Genomic DNA, 8,017 nt, shown 5'->3' on the forward strand with positions numbered 1-8,017 from the left:
CCTCCGATTTCCCCACATTTCCTGTTGGGACCCTCCGCCTCCCTATCTCCTCCACAGGGATTTCTAGGTGAATCGGTGTTTGCTCGCATCCCGTTAAAATCCTGTGAGTTCTCCGTGGATAGTGGAGCCCTGGGGTGAGTCCCAGGGAAGGGTCGGAATGGACCGCCGATGGGAGCACCTCAGTGTCCCCGAGGCCCCCATCGAGGGAGCAGCGGGAGACATAGTCATCTGGGCTCATTGATTTTAAAAGAAAACACGGGTGCATGTCATATTTAAAGCCATTTTCTTGGAAAACGGGATAGTTTATAACGACTCCACCGTGTCCCCGACGTGGTCCTGGAGAGCTGCATGGATTTGAGGCCTGGTTGGGGGGCAGCAGTGGAGGTCAGGGGGCCTGGAGGGGCCAGCGCTGGAGGTCGCGGGGCCTGATGGGGGGCAGCCAGCGCTATAGGTCACCGCTAGTACCTGGGCTTCGCTCACATCCCCCATAACTGTGAGTTCTCCGTGGATAGTGGAGCCCTGGGGTGAGTCCCGGGGAAGGGTCGGAATGGACCGCCCATGGGAGCACCTCAGTGTCCCCGGGGCCCCCATCGAGGGAGCAGCGGGAGACATAGTCATCTGGGCTCATTGATTTTAAAAGAAAACACGGGTGCATGTTGTATTTAAAGCCATTTTCTTGGAAAACGGGGTTGTTTATTTATAACGACTCCACCGTGTCCCCGACGTGGTCCTGGAGAGCTGCATGGATTTGAGGCCTGGTTGGGGGGCAGCAGTGGAGGTCAGGGGGCCTGGAGGGGGCAGCAGTGGAGGTCTTGGGGCCTGGAGGGGGCAGCAGTGGAGGTCGCGGGGCCTGGTGGGGGGCAGCCAGCGCTATAGGTCACTGCTAGTACCTGGGCTTCGCTCACATCCCCCATAAACACAGGGCAGAGGCCCGCTCGCGTGGGAACAGGGAAATCTAGGGGAAACGGGCGATTTCTGCCTTCACAGGACTTTGGGGTTCAGGAGAAGGTGCCATTTCTAGGAATGGCCACAAGATGGTGTAGAAATAAATACCCTGAACTACAGTTTCATTCTTGGTTCATTCAGTACAGAAGCATTGTTTGAACCCTCACCCGAGGATAATTTCCTGTTGATTTTTAGAGAGAATGGAGGGAGAGAGACGGAGAGAGAAACATCGATGTGAGAGAAACACGTCGATTGGTTGCCTCCCGTACGCACCCCGACCAGGGCTGGGGAACCTGCAACCGAGGTACGTGCTCTTGGCCGGAATCAAACCCGGGACCCTTCAGTCTGCAGGCCGACGCTGTAACCACTGAGCAACCAGCAGGGCTGTTTCACTTTCTTAGCATCCGAAAGAGAGAGGGCTGGTCTGACCCGCAGGAGCAGTTCTGAGCTACTTTTGAACACGACCGTCCTCCCTGGACTGTGCGGCCGAGGCTGACAGAGCATCATCCTCCGGGTGATGCTGACGGGGCAGCGTGTGCGGGCCCCAGGGGTGCGCGTGGGATCTGTAACAATCCCAGAAACAAAGCGGGTGGGGTGGGGCTTACAGGCTCCGGGTTGAGTCTACGCCCTTGAGAAGGGTTATTTCTCTTCAAACTAGAGGGCAATAAAATTAACCAAGTGCCCAGTGTGAGGTCTTATGGCTTATCTATATGTATACAAGGTCAGTATGCAAAGTGTCCCCTAGGGAGTTCGACCGGGAGACCGGGAGTTGGATCGCTCGCTATGACATGTGCTGACTACAGGGGGTGGTACAGAATGAAGGAAGACCTCGGCCAGCAGCCGGCAGCCAGGGAAGGGAGGCCCTGATTGGCCCTGATTGCCAGCCAGGCCTAGGGACCTGTGCATGAATTTCGTGCACCGGGCCTCTAGTAATTGTATAATTGTACTAGAGGCTTGGTGCACAAAATTTGTGTACTTGGGGCGGGGGTCCCTCAGCTCAGCCTGCCCCCCTCTTCCAGTCCGGGAACCCTCTGGGGATGTCTGACTGGCAGCCTAGGCCCGCTCCCCCCTAAGCCAACAGCTGGACATCCTTACCGCTGCCATGGAGGCAGGAGAGGCTCCCACCACTGCCATTGCACTTGCCAGCCCTGAGCCTGGCTTTTGGCTAAGCAGGGCTCCCCGTGTGGGAGCACACTGACCACCAGGGGGCAGCTCCTGCATCGAGCGTCTTCCCCCTGGTGGTCAGTGCACGTCATAGCGACCAGTTGTTCCACCATTTGGTCGATTTGCATATTAGCCTTTTATTATATAGGATTGCTAGTTTTTATGTAAGATGTATAAATGCGATAGCCTGAGGTTTCAGCATTATCCTAAAGGTTATAAAATCTTGTGGGTTTTTTTTAACTCATAATTTTGGAGAAAACACCTACCTTTAGGGTGTCTTTATATTTTTGATGTGGTGATCGTTATAACCGGTCAATTCCATTTTGTGTATTGTGGGGAAAATAATGAAATATTTATAAATAGAAGGTCAAACATTAAATGATAGCCCGGCCAGCGTGGCTCAGTGGTTGAGCGTTGACCTATGAACCAGGTTTGATTCCCGGTCAGGGAACATGCCCAGGTTGTGGGCTTGATCCCCAGTAGGGGGCGTGCAGGAGGCAGCCAATCCATGATTCTCTCTCATCATTGATGGTGTTTTTTCTGTCTCTCCCCTCCTCTCTGACATTAATAAAAATTAAATGATAAAATAGTTATTAAAAGAACGAATAAAAGACAGCACTGTCCTGGGCTGCAGGGCCTCACACGTATGTGGGAACGTGGCGTCTGGGCAGAGCAGTGTGGGCAGTTTGGGCCGTGGTTGCAGGGGACGCTGGCCGCACAGAATGCCCCCCGCCTCTGTTCTGTGGCAGCGTTTCTGAAGGACGGAAGTAAATTCTCCCTTACACATTCGGAGGAGTTCACCAGGGCCGTCACCTGGTCCCCGGCTGTCCTTGGTGCCAAGTGTTCGATTCCCGACTCAGCCGCTCCCGTTGTTACACGTCTGTTAGGTTTTCCATTTCTTCTGGAGTCGTTTTCATAGTTTGTGTCTTCCTAGGGGTGTTCCCACTTCGCCTCGGTTCTCTAGGACGTCGGCGTACAGTTGCCCTTCCTTTCCCCTATGTCCCTGTTTCACTCCACGCAGTATCGGTAGTAATATCTCACCTTTCGTTCCTGGTTTTAGTGGTTCGAGTCCTCGCCCTCTCTGTTTTAATCCGTCTAATTCAAAGTTTGTCCATCTGTTGATCTTTTCAAAGAACCAGCTTTTGGTTTTGTTGACTTTTTTCTGTTTGTTTTATTTATGCTCTAACCCAGGGGTGGGCAGACTTTCTGACTCGAGGGCCACAATGGGTTCTTAAACTGGACCGGAGGCCGGAACAAAAGCATGGATGGAGTGTCTGTGTGAACTAATATAAATTCAGAGTAAACATCATTACATAAAAGGGTACGGTCTTTTATTTCAATAGTTTTATTCATTTCAAACGGGCCGTAGTTTGCCCACGGCTGCTCTAACCTGTCTTCCTTCCTTCTCTTTGCTTTGGGTTTAGTTCATTCTCTTTCTTTTCTAGTTTCTTAAGGTAAAAAGTCAGCGTATTGATTCAAAATCTTTTTTTTTCTAACGCATTCACAGCTCTACGTTCCCCCTCTGTCACCGCCTCCCACGAGTGTTGGTGTGTTGCATTTCCACGTACTTCACCTCAAAGTAGTAGCTAATTTCCCCTGTGAGCCTTTGATGATTAGAAGTGTTTTTTTAATTTCCACATGTTTTTTCATCTCCAGCGCTCTCTTCTCTTACTGTTTCTACATGTCATCCCCCTGTCGCTGGAGAATGCACTTTGCGTGATACGTGGGCTGCGGGGGACACCGAGGGAGGTGACCTGCCTAACGAAGGCAGTGCAGGGCCTCGGTGACTTGCGGGAAAGTGAACCCGTCCTGGGACCCACAGGACTCCTAGCCGGGGACCTGGATGCGGGAGGTGTGGCCGGGACCGAAACTGACAGGTGATGGACCACGGGACGGCCGTGCACACGCCCCTCGCCGGTGGGGAGGCGGAGGCTTCAGCCGGGTGGGGATTCCAGGACCTGCCGCCCCCCCCTCCCCCGGCACAGAACAGCACCCTGCACGTAGTAGGCCGACAGCTACTTGCTGGGTGCAGTCTGCAGCGTGATGGAGACGCTGAGAGACCCGAGCGGGGAAGCAAGTTTGCTTTTAGAGTTTTAGGCAAGAGGTGCCTGATGGCTGAGGGCCATTCTGAGAACGGACGTGTCAGTGTCTGTCGCCAGTGACTTTGCATTTCTGCGTTTATGAGAGCAAATGGGAACGATTCCCTGGGAATCGGGGGTTTGTGTTTCTCTAGAACACTCGGTGTCTGGCCAACAGTTAAGTGGTCTCTTGAATGAGCGTAATCAGTCCTTGGCCAGCGCTGTGTTCCCGGTACTCAGACTAAATAAAAGATCAATGTGTCCACGGAGCGCTGAGCAGCGTAGAGGTCCCCCCTCACCCCCCGCCGGCGACAGTCACGCGTCCGTCTCCCAGGGAGGCCTGCCGGGTCTCAATGAGCTTTGAGACGGATCCACGGGAATCGTTAGAGTTTTGCACAGATTGTGGGCTGTTTAGAGATTTCTCAACATGTCAATCAGGGTCCAACAGGAAACAGCTGGCCCACTCCAAGCAGGGCCAACTAGGGAGGTTTATTTATGCTGAAACCATGTACAGAGGCACGCAGAGAGAAGGAACCCGGGGAGCGGGGGTGTTCAGAAGCGGGGAAAAGTGTGAGTGTGAGAGTGAGTGTGAGAGTGTGAGAGTGTGTGTGAGTTTGTGAGAGAGTGTGTGAGAGTGTGTGTGTGCGAGTGTGTTTGTGAGAGTGCGTGTGTATGTGATTGTGTGTGTGAATGTGTGTGTGTGAATGTGTGAGTGTGTGTGTGCATGAGTGTGTGTGTGTGAGAGAGTGTGTGAGAGTCTTTGTGTGCGAGTGTGTGTGTATGTGTGTGTATGAATGTGTGTGAGAGTGTATGTGTGTGAGTGTGTGAATGTGTGAGTGTGTGTGAATGAGTGCGTGTGCGAGTGTGTGTGTATGTGTGTGTATGAATGTGTGTGAGACTATGTGTATGTGTGTGAGTGTGTGAATGTGTGAGTGTGTGTGAATGAGTGCGTGTGCGAGTGTGTGTGTATGTGTGTGTATGAATGTGTGTGAGACTATGTGTATGTGTGTGAGTGTGTGAATGTGTGAGTGTGTGTGAATGAGTGCGTGTGCGAGTGTGTGTGTATGTGTGTGTATGAATGTGTGTGAGACTATGTGTATGTGTGTGAGTGTGTGTGTGTGAGAGAGAGATGCAGGGCTCAGGTGCTGGCTTTGGCTTTGAGGGGAGAGTCCCACTCCCCTCCCACCCCCCCCCACCCGCAGGGCAGGGTTAACTGGACGGCGTAAAAACAGTGGGGCCGCCGGGGTCCCGGGCCAGGCCTGCTGTCGGGGATGAGGATGCACCTCTTCCTGTGACGAGGCCCCTCTTGGAGGCTGATGGGGTGAGGTCCCGCCTGGCCCCTCTCCCCTCCACGTGGACCCGAGTGAGGGGAGACGGCTCCGCACAGTCTTTCCCTGGAAAACAGCTCCCACTGCGGGTTCTTGTCCCGGGAGCTGATGGTTAAAAATTAGATGCACAGAAGTGACAACTGCCACTATTAACGTGCAGAAAGAGCTGCTTCATATTTGGGTATAAAGTGGATTCTCTTTCTCCTTCACACGCGCGAAACACGCAGGACACGTGAAGTCTCCAGTTACAGCCGAGTGTGTGAGGCTGTCGGAGATGTTCTCTCGCACAATCGTAAGCAACGGAATTGTCTTCTGCTGCGTAAGGGCCATTCGCCTGTGTCAGCTGCTGTGAATGAAGCCTTTTTTCTCTAAACTTTTTTTTTAAGTATATTTGTATTAATTTTTAGAGAGAGAGGGGGAGAGAGAGAGAGAAACATCAGTGATGAGAGAGAATCGTGGATCGGCTGCCTCCTGCACGCCTCCCACTGGGGATCGAGCCGCAGCCCGGGAGCGTGGCCTGACCGGGAATGAATCCGCGCCCTTTGGGTCACAGGCTGACGCTCAGCCAATGGGCCACACCGGCCGGCATTTCCCTCTGAGCGTTTGAACCTCGACTTGTTTCTATGGTCCCACATTTAAGGGAAAATATTCGGAAGTAATTCCCAGCAACGCTCGGGTCGAGAGGGTCCGTTTACCAAGGAAGAAAACACGAACCCTTCTGTAGTTGCTGAAAAATTCATTCGCGGTTTAAAGTGTGTTTTCCGTCTCAAATCCCAGGTGGTGTTTGCTCTGTGGAGCGGCTGGGGCTCTGATCCGAGGAACGGACGGGGCCGCTGGTCGTGGTTTGGAGAATCTGAATGGTGTCCAGGCCCCGACCAAAGGGCGGTCCCCTGACTGCGCCGTGGGAAGACGCGCGTAGGGAAACCGCCCACCTCAGAATGAAACAGCGATACCCAGCCACGCGTGTCCACAAGGGAAAGATCACAGAGCAACACAGAACACCCCAGTTCCCCCGGTTCCATCGCTCCGTTCAGGCCGCCAGTATTTTATGTAGTTTTAGGAGCCCGAGAACATGAAAACTATTTCTTACTTTATTTTATTGATTTTTTACAGAGAGGAAGGGAGAGGGACAGAGAGTTAGAAACATCAATGAGAGAGAAACATGGATCAGCTGCCTCCTGCACACTCCCCACTGGGGATGTGCCCGCAACCCAGGTACATGCCCTTGACCGGAATCGAACCCGGGACCCTTCAGTCCGCAGGCCGACGCTCTATCCACTGAGCCACACCAGTCAGGGCTGAAAACTATTTCTAAATAAACTCCATGAAAACAATAGTGTCGTGCGGAAGATGAAAACCTTTCTTAGCTTGTGACAGGGTCCAGCGGGAGCCGGGGCCTCAGGCTGGGCTCTGCCCCCCCTGCCCGGGGTCGGGGGGGCAGGGTGGGGGTTCACGCCCTGGGGGTGCCTGGTGTGCATCCTGTCTGCTCAGTCGTGCGCTTCCTCCTGCCTGTGCTGTGGTTATAATTATGCAGCTTGATCACATGCTACACAGGCAGGTGACAGTTATTCCATGAGAAAGGGAACGCTGTGTAAAGACGCGATAAAGCAGAGGCGAGGGCGGGGGGCAGGGAACGGAAAGATGAGGGAGAAATTCTTCCGAAATCTTGAAGGCTCTGCACCCAGATCGCCTCACCTTTGGCGTGGCACCTGCCCCCATGTACCGACGTACAGACGCCGAATTTGAAATGCACCCTCCACGGGGGAGGGCGGGTTTATGCCGAAGGGAGGGCCTGGGGCGCTGTGTGCCCGATGGGCTGCAGACAAGGGCCTGGGCACCGCCCAGTGAAACAGTGAACGGGGCGGGGGGACTGTCAGTTCCATACACATCTCAGCTCTCTGCACATCTTTCTACGTGACCGTCCCTTCTAACCTTTTCCATTTGTCAACTAGCACCGGGCCTGGCTGCTCTAGATCACGATAGATAGGGAGTGGGCTTACACGCTGGGTATTTTCAACAGAGATTTTTAAAATTGACTCCCTTCCCTTCCCTGCCCTGCCCTTCCCTTCCCTTCCCTTCCCTTCCCTTCCCTTCCCTTCCCTCTTTTTCCCAAATAATGGCAGACTTTATTGGGGAAGGGATTCCCACCTGGGATCCCACCTCTTAAATAAAAAAGTGCCTAGAAAAGAAGGGGTTTAGAAGCCTTTGTGCACCGTCTACACTCTGGGCCCCCAGGCACGAAGGGGGCAATGGCTGAGGGCTGGAGGGGTGGGGGCAGGCCCTTGCCACCCGCATGCCCACGTTCACCCTGAAATGAGGGTGAGATGCTTGGGGGGTGTGGGGGGACTAGGGAGCCCCCAGACCAGGGGCAAGATGGCAGCGGGAGGTGCGGGCCACCACAGCTTCCATCAAGGAACCGCGGGCGGCGCTGGCATCCTCAGTGGGGAACTCATCGCCACAGCTGAGCTCCTCGCCACGCCGGCGGGGGTGGGGGGTGGGGGC

Source organism: Myotis davidii, unplaced genomic scaffold, assembly GCF_000327345.1.
Source record: "Myotis davidii unplaced genomic scaffold, ASM32734v1 scaffold698, whole genome shotgun sequence".
Taxonomy (NCBI): domain Eukaryota; kingdom Metazoa; phylum Chordata; class Mammalia; order Chiroptera; family Vespertilionidae; genus Myotis; species Myotis davidii.